The 24,689-nt window shown below is 44.3% G+C and overlaps 1 protein-coding gene across 1 annotated transcript in view; it reads right to left on the bottom strand.

Annotated features, from left to right (window-relative positions):
* Positions 1–24,689, bottom strand: part of PRKDC (protein kinase, DNA-activated, catalytic subunit) — a 3,158,350-nt gene that overhangs the window by 2,114,757 nt on the left and 1,018,904 nt on the right. The gene's annotated exons all lie outside the window — the stretch shown is intronic.

Below are 24,689 nucleotides of genomic sequence, written 5' to 3'. Positions count from 1 at the left end.
GAGCCGACACGGAGCCACACAATGCCACCTACCAAGTGGTGTGGCTCACTGGTTAGAGGTGGTAGACCCAGAAGCAGAAGTCGGCCCGGGACCAGGGTTCGATTCCCGATGCGGCAGGGTCATGGACCAGGGTCAGCGGACTCGATAATTCTCGCCTCGGTGCCCACTCTAACCAGGGGTCCCACTCGGCAACTCTGGGCAGTAGCTTGCCTAATCTCCACAACGGCCCCCCCCCCCCCAACGCTGGGGATGCTTGGCTCCACCTTGGGGATTCCCAGCAGGGACCATCCCACAGGGAAATCCCGGACGGGTTCCCCAGCGGTATACAGCGCCGAGATGCCCTCCGGTGATTCGCGCGCTTTACAAAAATACATACATAACATACCAACACTTGAGGGAATTGCTTCAAAGGTTATGGATCTAGGCTAGCGAATGATGAAAATTCACAAGGTGAGGAATCTGCCATTAGAAATCTCTGAAAGGGTGCAATGATCTCTTAAGCGGTCTTTTCCTAACTAATGCAAAAAGGTATCAGTTTCCTATTGTAAGCCAATCATTCACCCCCTCCAACACCCCTCCTCCCCAGATTAAAAAGATTAATTTGCTCCTCCCAAGGAGTTTCAGGTTCACTTAGAGAGGACAAAGAAGCTAAGGGGCAGGGGAGTCATTTGCGACATGGTGTTGTGTAAATGTACAACAGGTATATTGACTATTTATGCTGCTAAAATGTGCTTTTTAAAATTGTACTATTTATGTTATTAAAATGCAATTATTTACTGGATAAAAAAGTCAATCATGTGGTGAAGGAAATGAACCCCTGACATGAGTGCCATAGCCAATATCCTAATGCTGATTTTTGTTGTCATGGGCAAAGGGGTATCATATGCATGTGTGCCAAGACATAGACCGGACTCACAGATTGTGGTGGTGTTAGACTAGGAAGGGTGCCCTAAGGGCTACCCACATGATGGTGAAAGGAGACTGCCTTTACCAGGAGTTAAGCAGCAGGAGTGCGGTGGTGACATTATACCGTATAGTGATCCGTAGGCATGAACAGGACTTATAATCTGTGTCATTCAAGGGAGGCATACAGACCCACTCATGTAAATTTCTACTGCTGTGTGCTTGACTCACCACTGGCCTACATCAAATTAGCGCTGCGCAGCGTTTGTGTGACTGTGAGGGGTAACATAAAATAAATACTCTGTTTTCAAGGTACAAGTCCCTTCTGCTGAGACAGATTACATTCCGGAGAAATAGCAGAGGAGTGGGTACTTCAAAATGAACAAGCCCGCTGTGCAAACTTCAAAGACTATAAATCACATTATGTGTCAGGAAATATACTATAAGAAAGGTAGCTTAAGACCCCCAAAATCGTCACCTGCTAAGCATCCAGTCAGGCTGTATGTAGAGGAAGAGAAGCTCTGCAAGTCTTCTATCTGTGACCAGGACTGGGGGCTATAGTGCCAGTCTCCTAGCTGAGTGAATGCATATCACCAGCCAAATCCAAGATCACCTGCCCTGCCTGCGTGCCAAGAACACTGTGTCCTGTGTGGTAGAGGAGATCACTTGCAGGGAGCTCAGTCCATTAGAGAATCTTGGTGAGTGGACCGCCGTTACAAGGTATGAGGAGGTGGCTGCTGCACTGATCTGGCCGCTACCTGTGTGCAGAGTAAAGTTGCGACCCTGTATGCCAGAGAGGACCACTGTGAAGACTGAATTGCTTTCGGGACGATCAGGCCTTCGCCCATGTGCAGGGTAAAGTCAGTGATCACCTATGCCAGAAGGATCTGCTGTGAAGATTGCATTACTATTCCGAGAGATCTGTGGCCCATGTTTACGGAGTAAAGTCAGCGACTCTGTATGCCAGAGGGGGCTGCACTGAAGAACAAGGACTGCTGCCTGATTTTTCCGACATCGAGAGGAAAGCAGGTCGTGGTAACCTGTGTGTGCCAGAGACCCGACTGAAGGATCGGCACCTGAGCAATAGTCCCCCTATCTTTTTCGAACAGTGTAGAAAGAGAATAGGGTTGGCCATTAGGCGCTCTGAATACAACTTGTAAGCCACAACAAATAGAAATAAATCGACAAGGCAGAGGATCTCCAGCGATCAAATGTTTCAGGGGTGTGCTCCTTGAATATTAATAGTAAAATGACAAAATGGGTGATCATGAGACACTTAAGTATATCCAAACCTTCTAAGTGGTGATACTTCAGGAAGGCTGTTTCAGTGCCAATACAGGGTTTAACAAACTACTTTGGCCCCACGACCAAGGCCCTCAAACATGGGCACTGCAAGGGGCAGCCTCGCAATTACATCTCACTTGCCCTCGCAATGGAAAGAAAAGAGGTCGGAAGCACTAAAGAAGGTCTTCAAGTTGTGAAATTGGTCTTGGATCTGTCGGAAGACCCGGTCATCATTATCACCACTGCAAATGTTTATATACACCCAATTAAAAAGGCTAAAATTTAACTATGAAAAAGCCTGGTGGGTGAAATTATAAAAGTACAAAACAAAAATTCCAGGTCAGATTTTATAGTCTCAGGGGACTTTAATATGTGGTAATGGGCTCATCAGAACCAAATGACAATCTGGTGGCACAAGACCAACATTGGAATATTTCACAATAGGAAAAAATTTTCAGCAAAAAATTGACAAGAAAGGCCTGTCTCTGCTAAGAAATGTAGAGTCCTTTGGACTCTGGGTGCTAAATGGGCGCTTCAGACTAGATAAACTGCCAGGTTTCTCATAACACTCAAAGACAGGAGTCTTGATCAATTATACAGTCCTGAGTTTACTTTTAATGCAGTAAGCAACAAAGGAGGGACAGGGGCGGGACAATATTTAAAGGGGTCCAATGTGCGTGTCCCATCAGACAATGTTCAAAAAGAATGCACAAAGTTCCCCTAGGGAGTGATATTAGAATAGAAGAAAAAATTAGAAGAAAAAATTAGTAATCCTTCCTCTCTCCGAGTGTGGTTGTATGTGAAAATCAGGGGCAGGTGTCCCTTGTCGGAACTAGGGATGCCTCACACAACCAGTTGGTTTAACGACTGCTGTCATATCACCAGCCAATTGTCACGTATCATCATCGGCTTCCTGCTCCTACGTCCAGCCGGCGCTGCAATGCCTGACGGGTAGCACTTAGTGCTACACTTTTACGGAGATCTTTTGTTCCTGGCCGTTCGATTGAATGAGTGTGAGGGACCCTAGTGGTAAAGTAGTGAGCGTGAGGTGAGGTGTATTAAAAAAGGTTAGTATAGTCTACTCTGGACACTTTATTCATGTAGCTAACTACCTTGTTTAAAAGAAGAGGGGTATGGCGACTCAACCGAACTATGGGTGGGAGACCCGTTCAACCCTCATTAGTGATCAGGTCAACATGTTTCATGCCTTCATGGCAGTTCGTCAGGACCTAAATAGTGCTCATAAACTAGAAAGAAGCCCTGGTTGGGCTGAGGGGTCAAGCAGATACAACCTGATCCAACCTGAAGGGTCAGAGACCGGGACAGGGAGAGTTCATGTGTTGCAATCCGCCCCTCATCACCGGCATGGCTCCGCGACCGAGCCATGCCGGTGATGTGGGCTTAGGTGCAGAGGTAACTTCCTCGCGCCTCCAAGATTATTGGTTGAGGGCGTTGTTCCCACCCAAGCAGTCTATGGGGACCCTCTACAGCTACTGAGGGGCGGATTGCAACACATGAACTCTCCCTGTCCCGGTCTCTGACCCTTCAGGTTGGATCAGGTTGTATCTGCTTGACCCCTCAGCCCAACCAGGGCTTCTTTCTAGTTTATGAGCACTATTTAGGTCCTGACGAACTGCCATGAAGGCATGAAACATGTTGACCTGATCACTAATGAGGGTTGAACGGGTCTCCCACCCATAGTTCGGTTGAGTCGCCATACCCCTCTTCTTTTAAACAAGGTAGTTAGCTACATGAATAAAGTGTCCAGAGTAGACTATACTAACCTTTTTTAATACACCTCACCTCACGCTCACTACTTTACCACTAGGGTCCCTCACACTCATTCAATCGAACGGCCAGGAACAAAAGATCTCCGTAAAAGTGTAGCACTAAGTGCTACCCGTCAGGCATTGCAGCGCCGGCTTGACGTAGGAGCAGGAAGCCGATGATGATACGTGACAATTGGCTGGTGATATGACAGCAGTCGTTAAACCAACCGGTTGTGTGAGGCATCCCTAGTTCCGACAAGGGACACCTGCCCCTGATTTTCACATACAACCACACTCGGAGAGAGGAAGGATTACTAATTTTTTCTTCAAATTTTTTCTTCTATTCTAATATCACTCCCTAGGGGAACTTTGTGCATTCTTTTTGAACATTTACTTTTAATGCCACATGCACATTCATTCAGACTAGCAGATAGGTCAGACAGCGACCACCTCCCCTTGGACCTGCAACTGTCAGTCAGGGTCAGGGATCACAAGAGCTCAGCCGATCAAGCAATCTAAATCTATACTATTGACAATAAGTGGATAAAAAGCACACCTGCCTGCTTGCAAGTCCTAACTAACGATGCCAAGAAAACAGTATAGGAAGTTAAGAAGGAGGGGTGAAAGTCCACAAGTCATTGGGGAGGCTTTGTTGGCCAGGTCGCAGGATGTCATGGTAAACTAGCAAATCATTGAGGCAGGAGACCGCTAGAGGCGGTACTCACCACATTGCCGGGGATGGAAACATTATTATTAGGGAACTAAAAAAAAAAATGTTAATAAAGAACAAACTCTGGAGGACACTTAAGAGTCCCAAGTGAACCAGGTAAACATTTGGAACTCAGGAAAGACCTAAAAAACACAAAAGTGGGAACTGGCAAGGAATCAAAATGACACCTTCTGATTGAAATTGCTGTGGGACATCAAGAGGAAGAACTGGACTACTTTTTAGAGGATGGTAAACAAAATTATTAGTTCCCTACCCAGAGCAATTAATTAGATCATCACAGAATTTACATGGGTACACAATCTATCGAAGCACTTTAACATGGGCAGTAATAACTGCATTATGAAAGTTAACCCTAGTGTTTAAACAGCCTGAGAGGAGAATGCAGAAGCTAAAAACTCTTGCTTAGGCCTGTCAAAATAATATCTTTGAGAATAAAGACCTTCTCACAGGAAATCAGCCCTAAGGGTGTAAATGGGATAATGTCCTTTGAATGGTAACGTTCAGCCCAGAAGAGTCAGGCAACGGAAAGCTATCCATCAGCTCGGTAGCCATTCAAAGGCAAAATATAGCAGGGTGACGAGAGGGGTCTCCGGTACCAAACGGGGTTGCCCCTGCGATCCTCAAGAAAGAGCCAATTGTTTGGGCAGAACAATTAGCTCCACTCTTGTGTAGTAAAAGCATCCTGATGTCAAGGAATGGTTCAGTAATCTCACACCTATATACAAAGAAGGAGATAAAAGTAAACCTGGAAACTACAGTTTGGTGGCCTGAGTAGACAAGGCCAAATACATTGCTGGGCTCTATTGGAGAAAAAATTGTCTTGGTTCGGAGACATCGCCATAATCCCTCTGAATCAAATGGCTTGTCCAAGAACACGGGAACAATAACCAATATCATATCCTTCTCCCTGCTGACTAACTTTGCAATCATGTACAAGCAATCAAGTCATATATGCTTCATAGATTACAAAACTGCCTTCGACAGGGTGGACAATGAGAAATTATGGCACAAACTTGCAAAATTGAATATATCATCCAGCCTTCTAAGGGCAACATAGATGCTTTATAAAAAATACGTGGATCCGGGTGAAGCTGCGGGACAGCTTCTACCTGTGGTATTTCATGGAAACAATGCAAGGTCTAAAGCTGGGCTCCGTGCTTGCTCCAACCCTTTTTAATTTGTTTCTCTCTTAGCTTGCACCAACTTTAAATAAGATCAATAGTCAAGCCCCAAAACTCCAACTCTTCAATTTACTTTACTCTTATGATCTAGTGCTAGTCAGCAAAAAGAAGATTACGACACCTTCTGGATGCGACTAACTTATTCTGAGAGCAATGGGCTGACAATAATTATGAAAAAACCAAAACCCTAACCATTAACAAAAAATAGGACTGAAACATAACACCAGGCACCTGGGGAAAGATAAGCTAGCGTCTGTTAATGACTAAAAGTACCTTGGAGTGCTCTTTAACACCAACGGAAGGTTCAGTAATCAATTGGACGACATTAAAAGGAAAGGCAATGTCTTCTCGGTAGGTATGGGAGCCGTGCATACAAAACTGAAGGGCTCAATGTTAACCCCACTGCTACAAGCCACCCAAGCAAAGATTCCACCCATTTTAACCTATGGGAACACAACCCTGAGAGGTCAGGACAATACCATGCTGGAAAAAACAATAATGGAAAGTTTTAGGATCATTTTTATACTACCATCATACATGTCTCCTGCTCAGATTAGATTGAAATTTGGCCTTGTGAGGTAATCCCCGGTCCAGCAGGTAGTCTTCGTGAACTACTGCCTCAAATAAAAATCAGCAAGCGAGGATTCCTTAACTAACCACCGCTGGCTTGAAATACAAGGGAGGGCTCGAACTGCAGCAACAGACTATTTAAAATCCACTATAACAAAACTGACCCTCTCTTCAGCATGGGCTCTACCTCTACCATTGAGATGGGTTGAATTTAAAAACATAACAAACTCAAGTACCAAATTCCTATCACTCCTGGAGGACAGTACTGTTCTAGCCAAGCGCAGCCATGGAGGGCTAAACTTTAACATCCCACAACACCTCCTCCTTACCTCAAGACTGGAAGCATGAATGACCTGACTCCTCACGCTCAATCTATCCCCACGCCTAACCCCAATCCCATAACCCAGTACTCTCTCCTTCTACAGACCCTAGTCATACATGGTTCCCTCCGAAGGTAAGAAACTCTTAACTCACTTTCCCAACAACTGACCAGAATTGAGCAGAAAATCGACTCCCTAGCTGCGGACATCCTACACCTACAAGACCGTCCCTACCTGTTTAAGCCACCTTGTTCATATTCTCCGGGTAGTTACACACCTTCGCCCCACACAGCCTCTTCCATGGCCCCTCCCGACACCCCATGGCCCTCCATTCCTTTGGGGAGGCAGGCTCATCGACCTAGCCAAGCTCTCGCCCCATCTCAGTAATTGGAAGCGGAGAAGATCAACGACTCTGACCTCGCAATGAGCCAGAATACAGCTCCCGTCGCAGTCCCAGTCATATTTAGCACAAATCGCATCCCTAGAACCATCCACTCGCCCAGACCCCCTGCACAATACACTTTTTCTCCATACAGCACACCCCAACATTGAAACTTCCTGCCCTCTATCATGCATACTCCTCAACTGTAGATCAGCAGTTCAACACGCCACAGACATTGCCGAAGTTATACTCAGTGAAGAAACAGACATAACATTCCTCACAGAATGCTGGCTCAATGACAACACTACCCATATTCTAGACCTACTCACCCCGCCAGGTTACAACATCATCAGACATGACAGACCGTTCAAAACAGGTGGCGGACTAACGATTGTTCAGAAAGAAGGTATACAGATTACCACATTAAAATCTGCAGAATACCGGACCCTGGAGTACCTTGGTGTCGAACGTACAGTCAAAGGCACCACGCCCATCAAATTTTACACCATCTACCATCCCCCTGGTGAGCGTGCCCTCTTCGCCGAAGAACTAACCGTCAGAATAACACGTTTTTCCCTAACAGACACCAAAGACGTGTTCCTGGGTGACTTCAATATCTCCTGGAACAACACAGAAGACACCACTGTCCAGAACCTCTTCAACCTGCTTGAATTAACCAACCTCAAACAACTTTGCAGTGAACCAACACACACCAAAGGAGCAACACTGGATGCGATCATCACCAAAAATGAGCTGGTCTCTCTGAGATCGATCTCTCCCATTGACTGGTCCGACCACCACCTCATATTGTTTAATATCGACTCACCTGTCAGATACCAACCAATACGATCTGACAAACCCAAGCACTGGATCAGGAACCTCAATGAAGTACCTATTACCGAACTTGAATGCAATATTCATGACCATTTACAGCTTCAACCTACAACTATGACGGCCGATGACCTCACAGTTCACTTTAATTCACCAATGACGGAGTTGTTAGATCAAGTAGCGCCACTCAAACGTAAACAATTGAGAGCTATCAAATCTAAATCATGGTTCAACGTGGATCTCAATAACGAAAGACAGCAACTCTGACTTGCGGAAAGGACTTGGAGACAAAACCCATCGACATAGTACCTAGCGCTTCTTAGGTCTGCACGGTTGGAATATAAAAAGCAAATTTTTAGAGAAAAGGCCTCTTTCTTCCGCAGCCAATTAGACCAAGCCAAGAATAGACCTAGAGAACTCTTCAACATTGTTAAAAGTCAAACGAAAAGAGCATCCCCACACGATATAAAAGCCACCAATAATTGATGCGAAGAAATTGCCAGCTTCAAACAAAAATTGAGCAATCCTTCATCCAAACCTCCAATCTTAACCTGCCCACTATACTCACCCTTGAACAAGCAGAACTTAATCATACCAAGGAAAACTATGTCCGCTGCCAACTGACAAATTATGCGAATAGGTCGGACTTTGAACTTGTGTCGGAAAATGAGGTCTTCAATATATTTAGGAGCTTAAAGCCTTCCTCCCACACTATGGACCCTCTCCCATCCTCAATAGTACAAACAAATCAACCACATCATTGCCCCTTTCTGGACTAAAATCATCAACTCCTCTCTCACATCAGGCTGTGTCCCAGACTCCCTTCAATTTGGACAGATCACACCCATACTCAAAAAAACAGGGGCCGACCCTAAAGATCTCAACAACCTCAGACCCATCTCCAACCTCCCGTTCCTAGACAAAACCTTGGAGAAATGCGTTCTCCAACAACTCAACAAACATATGGATGATTTCAACCTCCTCAACACCTTTCAATCGGATTCAGGAAAGGTTGTAGCACTGAAACAGCCATGCTCAATATTTCAGAAGACAATCACAGAGCCTTAGATGAAGGTGAAGCTTGTCTTCTCATCCTTATTGACCTATCATCGGCTTCCGACAAAATAAATCATCCAGCTTTACTTGAGACTTTGAAGGGCCATTCTGGCATTAATGGCATAATACTAAAATGGTTCGCTTCCTACCTTCAGCAACGTTCGGAACAAATTAAAATAAACTCCTGTCTCTCTATGCCAATGGGGTCCCTCAAGGCTTGATCCTCTCCCCATCCCTCTTCAATCTCTTCATCGAACCCCTTACAATCATTCTGAAACAAGCAGGAGTTAAATATCACCTATATGCAGACGACACACAACTCTACTACAAAATCAAAACACCCAGTGACATCCAACACCTCAATGACACACTAACCAAGACCTAATCTTGGTTTAACGCAAACCTGGACAAAACTGAATTAATACTGTTTGCTCCAAAAAGTAACCACCTTCCTATCCAAGACTGGCTCAAGAAACGTGATGCCCTAAACTGCTCTCTTGTTCTATCCGACGCAGTTAAATCACTAGGGATTCCCCCGGACAAGAACTTATCGATGAAGGACCACATCAAAAACTCTGTAAAAGGTACGCTTTATTCACTAAAACACCTTTAGAAAATTAAACCTTTCAATCCCCAGGAAGATTTCAAGACTATTGTACAATCCCTAGTCCTATCTAAACTGGACTACGGGAATGCCATCCTAACAGGGACGCCAAAAGCTCACTTAGCCCCACTAAGGTCAAATCGTTAACATGGCAGCTCGACTCATAACTGGGGTAAAAAGGGTTGAACACATCACACCAACCCTCCACTCCCTCAACTGGCTTCCCAGTGAAGGTAGATAGATCTACAAATTTTCCTGCATCACACACAAAACCCTTCACTCACTTTCGCCCAACTACCTAAACAGCAAACTGGTAAAAGCTGGAAGATCCAGAACTCTGAGAAGCTCCAACTCACTTCTTCTCATCCCTCCAAAATTGAAAAGGAAAACCACTCAATCACGATCCTTTTCTGGTAACGTACACAGGATGTGGAACTCACTCACTATAGACCTAAGATGCAACCCCTCCTTCCCCTGCTTCAAAAGGGACCTGAAACTCCTTCTCCTCAAGAAACACTTTACCATCCAAGTCAACGAGCCTAGACTTCAATAGCCTAGCTTAATCCCTGCTCACTTGTCCATCAAGGATAGGTGTTTTTTTTACTGTTTCAAACCCCTGAGCTTCCTCCCTCCCCTTCACTGTATGCCTAATTACAATGTGTTGCTTATATTTTTATGCATCCTTAAGTCCTGCTATGTAATATATGCCTAAATATAATACTTGGATTATATATTTAAGCAGCCTTATACCCTGCTATGTAATACAACTTGTTTTCCCTTGTGTATGTAAAGCGCTCTGATACCCACGGGTCTAGCTAGCGCTATATACACTTATAAATAAATATGAAGCTTAAGCGCCTGTGTTATCTAGGAGAGTTTTATAATAACTTGATCAAAGTAATTAGTAAATTTCTTAAAATTAAGCTTGGAGTTCTGTCCACATTGAGACATGCTCCACCATGGAGAAGAATAGAAGGGAAGGACAATTGCAGGCTATGCAGACAGGGGATTGATGATATTGTCCATGTGCTGTGTCAACCTACTCTGGAAGACCACTGGGTAATTCTACGAAGGAAAGTCAACGAAAGAGGATTAAGGGCATGTAGAGAGGCGACAGAAGCTTATTTTACTTCCGGTGATCCTCGACTGAACAGTGCAGTGGTAAAATACCTCCAGAGGGTGGGAAGAAGGTGTCGACTCTGGAACCAGAATAAAAATGTGAGAAATAAAGGAACTTGAAGCGGAATCAATTTGGAAGCCGGGAATGCTAAATTGGAAGACCAGCACAATGCACTTTTAGAAAGGTCTGCAGACCTGGGGTCACTAGGGGTGTTGTGATTCTATCGAGGACCCTAATTCGATATTCCCGATTTATGCCCTTATATGGTTATAACAAATAATATCCTTATAAAGGCATAAGAATCATATCCATATTTAGTAATAGCCCATGCAGTCCAAATACGGCAAGGCTACTCCCATAGACTCCTAGAAAGCACAACGCGTTCTTTAAACAAACCAAGGCTCCAGCAGCCCGGGAAATCCCCCTGCTTTTGTTTTGATTTGCACAAGAACTCCTGGAGTCCAGAAAGAACTGTTAGTTCTTAGTGACGTCTTATGTCCAACCTTACGTCAAACCCGGCACCTTCCAGGTATAAATATACCAACGTTGCCGTAAGCAAACACACGGTGGTTTGGAGCAGAGCGGCTATCTACTTGCCCGAAGCCCAGCTGATGCGAGAGCCAAAGGAAGCCGACCCTCCCATTTGACGCACTGAGAGAGACGCTGTCTTTTTCTCCAGCCGAGAAAATCCAGCTCCGGTGTTTCCAGTCACTCTTGCGGGTTGCTGGGAGATGGAGTCCTGAGAGAGAGATACAAGACCTCCTACATTCTATTACCAAGGTACGGAGTTGACTAAACCCTTAAGAGAATTCTTGATTCAGATTCTTGGCAAAAACCAAATTAACTTAAACTGCAACTTACTTACTCCTTTCCCAAGTATTAGGCTTAGGTCAGGTACACCGGGGTAGGCGTATCTTAGAAGCACCAGTTGAGTACGTTAGTCAATGTTTTTATGTATGTATATATTTTATCCATTTTAAAGTATCATATGGCTAAGAAACCATATCAATGCTCCTACAGTATTATTTCATAATACTACTTTTACTGTACGCAGTTTACTTTATGATAAGTATTGCAATTGTGGCAACTCTTGCATGAGAAAGAGGACTGCTCAATAAATAACACCTTTTATTGAAAACGCCCGTCTCTCTATTTCTCTGCACTCTGGTGAAACTAAGTATGCATGATTGACTGTGTGAAATAACTGTCTATTGTTTTCACACGACTCTAGAGATATACTCTTTATTCTGAGGGAGCAAAGTTGTCATGTTCATGCGGTTGTCAGAAACTAATAACATCTTGTCTAAATCAGGAGAGTTAACTCTTTCCTGAACATTCGAGAACGTTTCTAGTGACCTCTGAGCTAGCTGGCAAAACTAATTAAGTCTAATATAGTCAGTAGAGACCTAGATGACCTCAGTCCTACGTCTACACTGCTGTTTATATTATTCCAATGCGCAGAGCCTATTGGGAATATAGGAACTACACTACATGGCGCCCAATGTTTGGTAAGGCGATAATCTAACGCAAGACATTAGAGTAACTCAGTCTTGCTTTTTCACACAGACCCCTTTTCCCGTAAAAACTCCAATAGACGTCTGGAGTGGGTAAAAGGTTAAAATCCGCCGGAACTTAGTAGGAAGGGATTCCTATGTACAGTTTTGGTTTAGTCAACGTTGAAGGATACAGTGTTCCAAAATATTGTGCACCTAATCTTTGTTTCCTTGAAACTTGCTCTGCAAAGCAACAAAACTTTCTGTCAGTAAAATGTCGGATAGTGAAGAGGAAAGGGAGAGAGCTAAATTAGCAGCTCAACTCCTAGCGGATGACACAAGTCTCCAAGAAAATGACCCGAATGCTATAATCATTCCACTAAATGTGAGAAAAACTATAACTAAAAAACTTATAGAAAATGGAGTATCATCAAGAGGTGGTACAGTCATATTTGTGGTAGAGGCCCATGAATATCGGCAGACAGAGGTATTCTATTCCTGGATACATTTTCCAGCAGCACATGCTGTGACACACGAATTCCACTATTACAAAATAGAGGAACCTCCGGATGAATACGCTCCTTTCGAGGACGTTGAAATCCCACTAACTTACCAAGAGCACCTGCTCTGGTTTAACGGCGCCCTAAAACATCAAAATCACATTACCAGGCTCGGTCCACTAGGTGGACCAGGAGCCACATGGCCGGTTCTAGCCAGCTACACACCACAACACGACATTGAAAAAATGTCAAGCGAAGAACTCTTAGTTAAACTAAAAGAATTAACAAAGGCATATAGAGAAGCAGCATCTGTGGCAATCCGACAGAAATTGAAAGAAACAGATATAACAGAAAAACCTTTTGAACTTGCCAGAATCATAGAAAAATCCTATGAAGAACTAGGTAGAGTTAGTTTGGGTCGGAAACCAGTAAAACCCCAACTAACTGAAAATCCTGAAAAAACGTTTATTAAAAATAATCTAAACACTCCAAAAAAGAGTTGGGATGATAATAAACAATCCACTCCCAAAGAAAAAAGATTTCAGTCCAGAGGAAGGTCTCCTCAACGGAGAGATAGATCTCCAGAACGAGGAAGCAAGTCTCCCCAAAGGGAGCCCTCTGAGAAAAGATACAACCTTAGAGATCGGGATAAATTAAGAAAACCTGACAGATATCAAGATATTGATACACGTCCCTCTCGATCTTTTCAGACTTCCTCACAGAAATCGGAAAGAAGAGGACGGTCAGAACACAAAGAAGAGCACGTCAAGTCCAAAGACAAGGAACCTGCTCATCAAAGTAAAAAACTTACAATTTCCAAGAAAGAAGGTTGCCAGTATTAAAATAAAACATGCCGAGGATACTGAGGACACAACTGAAAAACGGAGAGTGGGCCCAGACAATGCTAGACAGCGCAGCAGAAGTAACCATAGCGCGCAAGATCCTGATGAATCTTCTGGAGACAGTGGACACGAATGAATACATTCAAGTGGAAACTGCAGACACCAGAGTTAGCAAACCCCATCAATTATACGAAATAACATTGCGTATAGAGGGGGACAAAACTAGGAAAGTAAGGGATCTCTTTTGGGACAACTTATCTAAAGGCTATGATATCCTGTTAGCTGAAAAAGACTGGCCACCAGAGTTTGTCAGGGAGTGCCCTCATAGCGAAGAAATGATTATGCCTGCCTTCTCAAATCATATTCCAATTCATAAAAAATACACATTTGCAAGAAAATGGGCAGTAGCTCAAGCCCCTGCATTATATAAAAACCATGTAGGATGGGATGAGGATTCTCCTCACCACAAAATCCAGTTAAAAAAATCAACCCACTGCACAAAGGCAGTACCCAGTTAAGCAAGAAGCTAAAAAGCAAGTCAGGGAGATCTTAGATCAACTTGAATATCAGGGGATGATTGAAACATGCACCTCACAAATGAACAATCCTTTGTTTCCGGTCTCCAAGCCAGACGATTCATATTGTCTAGTTTACAGACACCCAAACTCCTGTTGCAAAACATTTGCAGTACAAAACTCACACAGTGCAGCACTAATGAATAACATTGTGCGCAAAAAATATAAAACAACATTAGATATCTCTAATGGATTCTTTTGTCAAAACATTGCACCTGAAAGCAGGTATTTGACCGCTTTCTCAACAATGGGGTCGCAAAAACAATTCTGTCGACTCCCACAGGGATTCAAGAACAGCCCAGAATTATTCTCAGCAAGGGTAACACAGTTACTACAAATATATGATGATGAAGCATTATCATATGTCGATGACATCTATCTAACAGATGATGACTTGGAGACACACTTGAAAAGAGTGAACACCATAATACTTGGGTTCGCAGCTGAAGGGTACAAATTCAACTTTAAAAAGTCACGAATTGCTCATCTAACTGTCCTGTTTTTAGGATATGAATTATCAAGTGAAGGCAAAAGCTTAGCAGACAACTTCTTAGAGAAGTGTGCTGTACTCCAAGCTCCAAAAACGCTGAAGAACTTACAATCAATACTAGGTTTCCTGAATTTCGGAAGAACATACATTCTAAATTACGCGAAGAGGGATAACCTCTCTATGAACTAATAAAACCTGATTTCAAACAAATCAATTGGACTCAGAAACACACAGAAATTTTAAGATCATTACAGACAGACATGTTAACTAAAACAAAAGTGCAAACACGCGCAAACGAACGCAACCTTGTAATCCGAGTCATCCCAGGAAGATGCGGATTCACGTACCTGACCTCTAATGAGGGAGAAACGGTACCAATAGCTTACAAATCACACTTGAACACACAAGCTGAAATGAAATTCCGTTCTACTGAAAAACTTTTAACAGCGGTTCAAACTGCTGTAGCAAAAGAAAGAGCCCTAGTCCAAGGGAGAAACATATCTGTATTAACAGCAGAATCAGCCCTGGAGGCTGTAACAAGACCATGCAATCTGAAAAGTGTGGCATTAGATCCAAAATGGATACAATGGGAAAATTATTTTGCTGCAGAAGACGTGAAATACGCTTTTGACCCGAAAATGAGAAAACTAGAAGATCTAGAATATGAACAAGAATATCCTCTGCCAATCGAAATTCTGCCTCTAGAACAGTACACATGTGTAATCTACATGGACAGATTTGCACAACACTACGATGTGGATAAAAAATCCTACAATGCAGCGTGCGCGATTGTTAAAGGTCGCTGGCGCTTGGGTACATTCAGACCAATAATCACCAAAACGGAATCACTCAGAAACTGTACAGCTCAGCGAGCTGAAATAAGATCTTTAAAGATGGCGCTTGAAAATGCCGATCGCGAATTCCCCACACTAATAGTGTGCGATTCGCATTACTGCGTCAAGTCTTACAATAATGACATGCAGACATGGATCAAAAATGGTTACAAAGATGACACAGGTGCCACAATAAAGCATAAAAAGCTATGGGAACAAGTAGTTCTTTTGCAGAAAGAACTACGAAAGACTCACGTGATACATACACTGAGTCATCAACGTGATGGCGTTCACGTTGCAGGGAATTCATTGGCGAACAGAGCCACAGCGGAAGCGGTTCAACCGGCTTCCGTAGCCACAAAAAAGCGTTCCAAAAAACACATAGACGGAGAAACCATGCTGGCGGTAAAAGCCTCATTAAAAGGCGACTATGCAGCATTACCTTGTGACTATCCACTCAATAATACATACATAATTGATGCAAACTCCGTTCCTTTTGCTCAAATCCCTGGAGTGGGGGATAGAGTAATTCCAAACACGAACAGGAGGGCTTACTTGATTCAAGAAGCACACATGGGAGAGGGTCTAAGGCACCAAGAGATCGTGAAATCTCTAAAAGAATTACAATCAGAATACTGGTGGCCGGGGATGAGCCTGCAAAATTACAAATTTGCAAAGGATTGTCCAGACTGCAACAGAGATCACAGTTGTGAACTGGACCAGACTATTGCCAGGACACCGTTATTAGAAAGCATCAGGCTATCTATACGCAAAAATCCAGCCGGAGAAATGCGTTTCCATAAATATTAAGACTAGATTCACTTAAAAATGTAGGCCCCAGCGCTCGGCTGACGCCAGAACTGTTATACAAAGATTTGCGAGATTTATCGGCACATACGCAATTGGCATGCTACATTCTGACCAGGGTCCTGCGTTTAGCTCTCGAGCTTACAAAGAGGCCATGACCAGCATGGGCATTGCCTTGCGGTACTCTTCCCCCTTCCATCCTGAGGGTAATGCGGTAGTGGAAAGAAAAAACCGTGACAAAGAAATCTATAAAGGCGAGGGTATTAGGTTCGGGTGATGGGTGGGTCAAACATTTAACGAGTGTCCAAGGTAGTCTTAACAATCTGCCAAGAAATTCTCTAAAAGGTATCACTCCATACGAACTATTGTTCGGCACTAGAATGCAAATCCAGGACTTTGATTGTCAGACTTCAGTGGTAGAAGAAAAAGCCTTTGATATCAAAGATCGTTTGGCTGTTTTACAGGACTTAAATGAAACAAGAAGAAGTCTGAGTAATATAAAGTTAAAGCCAACAGCCACTGAAGAGAAACCACCTGTCCCAGCAAGACCTGTCTGGATTCCAAAGATTGGGGATCTAGTCAGAGTGAAGATCGGGATGAAGAAGGAATTTGGGCCTTCTTACAGCAAAGCAGTACCTGTCTTAGCTGTCAGCGGAACAAGATCAGTAGTCCTACCGCCTCTTGCTGGTAAAAAGGAGAACAGAGTTGTATTGATCGACCTGATAAAACCACAATCATGTGGCCAATAATAAGTAGTAGGCCGAGTGGACTCCCAAGAAGTAGCAGAAGACTAAATCTTGCTACAATCCAAGAGGTTCAAACTGAGAGACTAATCACTTTTGATAAACCTGCAGTAAATAACAAGAATTTACAATGCAACGGTTTCGCCTTTGCAAAAGTTAGAGCTATTGGCATTGTAAATGACAACATTTTTATTTATGTGTTGGTTTTGAAAACAGATAAATAAATGGCTTTGTCATTTACAATGCCAATAGCTTAATCTCTCGCAAATGCCACACACACCCACAGTGAGCCCCCCCACACAGAGCCCCCCCCACACACACAGCCCCCCCACGCCCCACACAGAGCCCCCCACACACCCACACAGAGCCCCCCACACACCCACACAGAGCCCCCCCACACACAGAGCCACACACACACACACACACACACAGAGCCACACACACACACACACACACACACACACACATAGCCTGTAAGATCTGGAGAGCTAACACTGTTGCCTACGGTGAGATAGCCTGTACGAGCAGAAAGGACAGAGCTGTTAGCGATGGTGGAAGCCTGTAAGAGTCGGTGCGCTTTGACTGCTGTATGATCTGGAGGGCTAGTCTTTGTTCTCCACAGTGAGAGAGCCTGTAAGAGCAGAGACTGTAGCTCTGCTGTCTGTAGTGAGAGCCTGTAAGGACTTGAGTGATTTCACTGCTATTTCAAGAGCCTGTGAGACCCGGAGGGATAGCACGGTTGTATTTGGTTATAGCCTGTAAGAGCAGGAATGTGCATAACAGTTCAGCGTAATTAAGAAGTAATACGTTTGTATTGGGTAAAGACATAAAGCTACAACATAGCAACAATTTAATATGGTAAGGAAATGCAGCTCACCCAGAAAGAAATACCTAAAGATCATAGATATACTGTAAAGATATAGATTCTTGTGATTAGTGTTTATTCTTGGGGCTTTCCAAATGCACCCTGCCCCATCCAGGAAGGCATGGACCTAATCTCTGTCCATGACTAGGAACACATGTCTCCACTTCCTGGTGCTGGAGGTGTGTGCAGGCGCTGCACTTACCTCACACCTAGCATACTTGGCACCTCACCAAGCATAACCCAAGGCTAGATGAACACTACTACACCTTCCAGAACTGTCCAAAGCAGCTGTTAGTTCCCGTTAGAAGTGCTGGCACCGCCCCCCGCTGTGTGTGCATCCCTGCCCTGTGAAATAAGGGGCGATCTGAAGCTAGGACTGGTCCCACCACCCCAGCCCTTACACACACTTACACACTTACACACACACACACTTACACACACACACACTTACACACACACACACTTACACACACTTACACACACACACACTTACACACACACACACACACACACACACACACACTCACACACACACACCCCCCCCCCCCCCCCCCTCTGTTGGATTTCCCAGGCTCCTCCTGGGAAGAGCACAGTACAGGAGCATGTCAGCTGGACACTGCAGCGCGCGCCTGCACCCCCTCCCAGCCCCGCCAACACACGTTTTGAACCATTTTCCAGTCAGCCAAAAAAAATCAGTGTGCAGAGCAGTATTGAACACAATGGGCAGCCTCCAGCCCGGGTCACAAATGCAGGGAATGCAGCAAGGATCAGGGGTGAGGCTGGTCCAAGGGGGGGCTGACACAGGCACCCCGAGAGGGGGTGGCACAGAGGCCCATGCCCCATCCCGGTGGGGGCTCCCCGAAGCCCCGGAGGGCGATGCTAACCTCCTATCCCGGCTGGTGCTGGGGGGCTCCGGGAGGCCCTCGCTCCCTCCTCCGATGCCCGCTCCCTGCGGGTCCGCCTCTGCCCGGTGCCCCGCGGTGGGTGGGTGTCTGGGAGCCGCCGCCGGTCCCGGGTTTCCCCCGTGCCTCCCTATCCGGTGCACTCCTGGCTTCGGCGGAGGCTGCAGGGCCCTCCTCCCCTCATCCCGCACCGCGCTGCAGCCTGGGAAGCGTCATCCCGGGAGTGCACCTCCTCCCTCGCCCGGGCCTGCCTAGCGCACAACATTGCGGCGGCGGGGGCAGGACTGGGGTATCTGCGGGGGCATCTGGGGCTGCAAGGCACCCATCCGAGCACCCCGTGCGGTGAGGGAGGGTGCGACGCGGATCGGTGCCCACGGTGCCACCTCATGTCCACAGCACTCATCGGTATTTCTCATCCCTGGCAGAGCTCGGAAGCCACCTCGATTCCCTAAAAAAAAGTATAACAAAACAAATCATACCCAGGGTCATTTTTTATTTGTAAAATAACAGCACGTAATAAAAACACGTTTTGGTAAAGCCAATAGGCCTGGCTTTTCTATAAGGAAGAGTATTTCATCCAAGATTGGGCAGTGGATGAATGCACAGCTTATAGGTTTCGTATTTTGCCTTTTGTAATTTGTAAAGGGGGGTGGGGGGGGGGGGGGGGGGGGGAGACCGGGCAAGCTCCACACACATCGAAGTGGGCATCTGAGAGCTCTGTGCATGTTAGAATGAGGCAAATATTTGACGAGTGGATGGATGAATGAACATGTGTTAATTGTAGGTTTACATTGCACATGCATATTATACAGCAGGGAAACATCTTGTTCACGTACCTTTTCATGTAGAGCTGATGCAATACTGAAACATCTAGTATGCACACTCGTCAAAACTTTCATTCAGCCCTACCTCGCACACGTTTTACTCTTAACACATCTGGGATCTCATGCCTGTAGCAAGGAGCGGGCCCCCGCACCCCCGCTGCTCAGGACAACACACCGCAACTCCATCACAGCTCCTCACTCTACAAACAAGAAGCACGTGCATACGGACAGCGGGAGGGGGGAAGGGCTTGTTATGTATGTATTTTATCTTGTACTATAGGGCTCACGGACAGCGGGAGGGGGGCGGGCACACGGACAGCGGGAGGGGGGCGGGTTAACGGGCACACGGACAGCGGGAGGGGGGCGGGTTAACGGGCACACGTACAGCGGGAGGGGGGCGGGTTAACGGGCACACGGACAGCGGGAGGGGGCGGGTTAACGGGCACACGGACAGCGGGGGGCGGGTTAACGGGCACACGGACAGCGGGGCAGGTTAACGGGCACACGGACAGCGGGAGGGGGGTGGGAACGGGCACACGGACAGCGGGAGGGGGGTGGGAACGGGCACACGGACAGCGGGAGGGGGGGTGGGAACGGGCTCACGGACAGCGGGAGGGGGGGCGGGAACGGGAGTAAAATATGCCGCTTGCCTGCTAGCAACTCAATCGCGCAGCCCACCCCTGCAAGGCACACGTTGGAAATGAAACCAACATGGCGATACAAAAAAAAAAAAAACAACCGCCCACCGCCGGAATGACGTCACAAAGGGGCGGGATGTGAAAAATTCGACGGAAACGCCCACGAATTGCCTCGCAGAATGACGGACGCCTCTCTCTTCCAATAGCTAGCCTCCATTTATGGAGCTAGCCAATGGAACAGAGAGGCGGGACAACACACACATACTATTCTCAAAAGATTTCGCCTATGCAACAAAGCCATGGAACTTGTGCCTCTTGAAACCCAAATTGCAACAGTTCGTCAAGAAACACCTGTCTACAATGATGTAGCATCAGACTATACTAATGTACCAAAGAAAGATCCAAAGACTAATGAAAATCCGGAAGCAATTCCAACATTTGACAGAACTGCATCTGGCTACTTCATCAATTTCGATGACTTTTCTGAAGATCCAAGTGAGCATGAAGAAACGCCAGCAACAAAAACTTTCAAAGACAAAGTAACTGAACTTTTTCACCAACTAAAAGAAACATATCTGATTTCACCATGGATTGAATTTTGGATTGTGTTAGGTGTACTTTTCCTCCTGCTTTGGCTCATCATGGTTCTATGTTTGGGAAAATGTATTGAAGGAAAATACAGTACAATGGACACAGAAAGTCAGAACATCAACTTGGTCCTAAAGCCTCACACATCCTCTCACATCGAGAAAAGAGAACGGTCATCAGTGAACTTCACAGCCAATCCAATACCCGGTGGGGTAGCATGGGACAAAACGGATTATGAAATCTATGGCCCGATTGAGCTCTTGAAATATCCACACCAGTTTAAGGTTTCCTTAAGTGACTTTGTGACACCAAGTACTTTCTCTGATGATTGGGACTTTGAAAATATTAATAATATGATGTCAGACTTAGTAATGTCAGCTAAATTCACAGAACATGATCATTTACAGGGTTCATCAAATTATGAAGTGTTATATTGTTATAATCATTTTGGTCATCACTATTTGCATAAATCTGCTCAACCTAGAAATGTTTTTAATTATAACCAATGGGAACATTGTCCAACTCCGCCAAAAGGCTGTTCGAAAACATTTTATGAGAAATTCACATACTTCTCAGGGTATAATACAAGTGATCCAGAAACGTTTTATTTTAAATTGTTAAATAAGACTGGAATGAAAACAATATTGACAAATACTAAATTGATTTATTCTGAAACATTTTATGAAAAAATGTATACATTTGGTTTTGAATTTTGGAAAAACAACATTGAAACAAAAACCATCTGGGGTTCAAAAGACTGGCAGGTACAAGGTCTAGAAGCATTATTTAGAGCCTACATGATCCCAGAACAGATAATATTCCTGAATGACACAATTCAGCAAACAACCTGTCTTGGTTTAGCCAAGATAAAAGACTTAAATAAACAGTCTATTCCGAAGCCCATACCTGATAGAAATAGCACTACAGATGTGGGGATAGACGTATCCCATATCATATTTTAACCCAAAACAGAACAAATCCTGATTGGAAAAAATGGTTGATCTGGCCCACAGATACTAATAACTGTCAAGATAGATTCCTGAACTAAACACAGGGGTTCAAACAGAACAGGCCACACCCAAGATACTCCAAGAGACAACATCCAGAGATAGTTACAACATAAAGTGTAGGGAAACTATGCCTTGAGTGGCTACAGAAATCTACACTGGCTGAAATTAAGCAACACTTGACTTTACTTAAAGACGGTGCTGACTTGCGTGATTTCATACTGGGACCACGCAAACAGCGTCAAAAACGTTTCATATACGCCGGTATTTACGCTGCTTACAACGAGGCTTGGAAATTAACACAAATTGAAACTGCTGAAAAAATACGAGAAATTGATCGTATAAATTTGGAAAAATCACTTTCTGTAGTGGACAATGGGTTAACGACTCTGTCCTCCAGCATATATTCACTGGGCAGCATTGTATCATCTGCTATTGATATAATAGAGCAGGACTTACTAATGTTACAACATGGTCAGTCCCAATTGCGTTCTATTGTGCAGCTAGGCTGGACATTGCAAAATCTGCGTTCAGGCTACGTGCCATGGCGTCTAATCAACATAACGTCATTATTTTCTATCTTTAACCTTACTGATAAACAAATCAGTTTGGCACAAAAAGGAGCAGACTATACGATTCTGAGCATTGAAAAACTTGAGAGATTACCATTGACAATGTCAGAGAGACCTGTAATTGAATGGATAATACACGGAACAATTACAATTCCGATAACAACTTTCCAGTTTAAGTATTGCCAAAAATATATACCAGCAGGCCTGTATGAAAGGTTGGGTAAAGGATACATCAAGTCAACATGGAATTTACCTTATACACACAAATGTTATAGTGAAGGGAAAGAGGAGGTATTCCTTAGTGGTAACAATTGTAAAAAATCACTAAGCGGTACACTTCTGTGTCAAGGTATTAACTTGCATGGAGCCTGCGAAGGGTCTTCAAATAACCTTTCATGTCACCTGCATGGCACTCCTGCAACACAGATAGAGCCATTCTTTAGTCAGCTTTCCAACGGCAGCTACGTTCTAAAAATTGACCACAGCTGTTGTGGCATGGTGCCAGGAAAAGCCTATCTTGTGAGTGTTACTTCCATGGTCACTTGCTGTATGCAGGTATTGTATCCAAGCAGCAATCCAGACATGGAGGCGGCAATATGGCCTTCTTTGAATATCTCTTCTATTCGAATTGATACTTTAAGCAGAATGAAGTCAATTATTTTACAGACAACTGTGCCTTTAACCTCGTCCAAAGAGACGTATGATCTGCAAGTTGCAAGGACAGCTGCAGAGATACATTCCCTATAATCAACAAATTGCCCCCTGCATTTCGTAGAAATGTTAGGTCAAATCTTAAACATGTCTGATACCAGTGGCAGTGCACATGTATTTAAGGCAATTTTTTCGGGACTGTTAGCACCCTTTGAAACAGTTCTGGACATTTTCCCGAATTTTGTCCATTCGTTATTTGGCGGCCTGCCTCTTCTTTTGGGACTCGTAGCAGGAAATTTATTTTTGATCCTTCTGCTCCGATATGGCAAGCCAAGCCACAGACAAAACTCCAGCTACAATGGAAGAGACGATCCTAGCAATACGCTACCGAGACCAAATCACTAAAGTCCTCTAAAGAGATCTGAGTGCAACTTGGTTTCTTTCATTTAGACCAATCTGGCAAGATTGCATCTTACCTGTGCTTCGATGTCTGCTATGCGGAGAAGAATGCGTGTTGGACGTCTGTCTTACACTACCATCAGCAGTACCAATGGATATCGATACTTTGCTAGGTCCGGTAACGACTCATGCAACGTGTTGTCCCCAGCAGCTACCTATTCTGATGACGGCATTCGTTGAGACTTCACCATTACGAGTAGGTAGCGGTGAAGTACGAGAGGATAGCAGCACCAAACAGGTACAACCTTCTGTGAGCATTGCTGATCTAAACATCGATGATAGCAATCACTCTCACATATGCACTGTTTCAGCATTTTCGAACTTGGTCGAACTTTCACCTGATGTTGTAGACCAATTTTTCGCAAGCCTGTCTGATATGATGTTCTCTCCAGTCAACGAGAATAACTTTTAAAACAACGAGCACACAGCGTTCCCTGAACTCTGAATTCGGCCTTCAGTTTTTGATAAACAAAACTACTGAAAACATTTGGAACTATTTTTTCCCCTGAAAGCGAAATTATTTTTTCCATTTCCAAAATATTTACATTTTTTCAGGCACATGGTACTCTGCTTAAAGTAGAACTATTCTTAGACAACAGAGCTTCTATTTTTAGAGATACTAGAGACAATATTTTACCTCAGCCTCTAGCACATGTACAGTATTGTATAAATATGTGATGAAATGGTCTCGACCTTCTTTTCTGTATACAGAGCCATTTCATGTGTAATTTTCGCAATTCATTCAGCTAATATATATATGCATTTAACTGAATGATACCACTGCTTGAAAAACGTACAGTACCAATACTCATTTTCGTGTATTTACCATATACCATTTCAAATGCGGTTTATGTATTTTGGGGTGGGTTGGACACACACATGCATCGTTATATGTTTAATATTGCTTAGTATTTAGTAATGATGGACAATAATACGTGGAGTGGGTGTTGTGATTCTATCTAGGACCCTAATTCGATATTCCCGATTTATGCCCTTATATGGTTATAACAAATAATATCCTTATAAAGGCATAAGAATCATATCCATATTTAGTAATAGCCCATGCAGTCCAAATACGGCAAGGCTACTCCCATAGACTCCTAGAAAGCACAACGCGTTCTTTAAACAAACCAAGCCTCCAGCAGCCCGG

This window comes from Lissotriton helveticus, chromosome 4_1, assembly GCF_964261635.1.
Source record: "Lissotriton helveticus chromosome 4_1, aLisHel1.1, whole genome shotgun sequence".
Taxonomy (NCBI): domain Eukaryota; kingdom Metazoa; phylum Chordata; class Amphibia; order Caudata; family Salamandridae; genus Lissotriton; species Lissotriton helveticus.
Note: the sequence above shows the minus strand (reverse complement) of the source record. Positions and strands in the feature narration are given on the sequence as shown.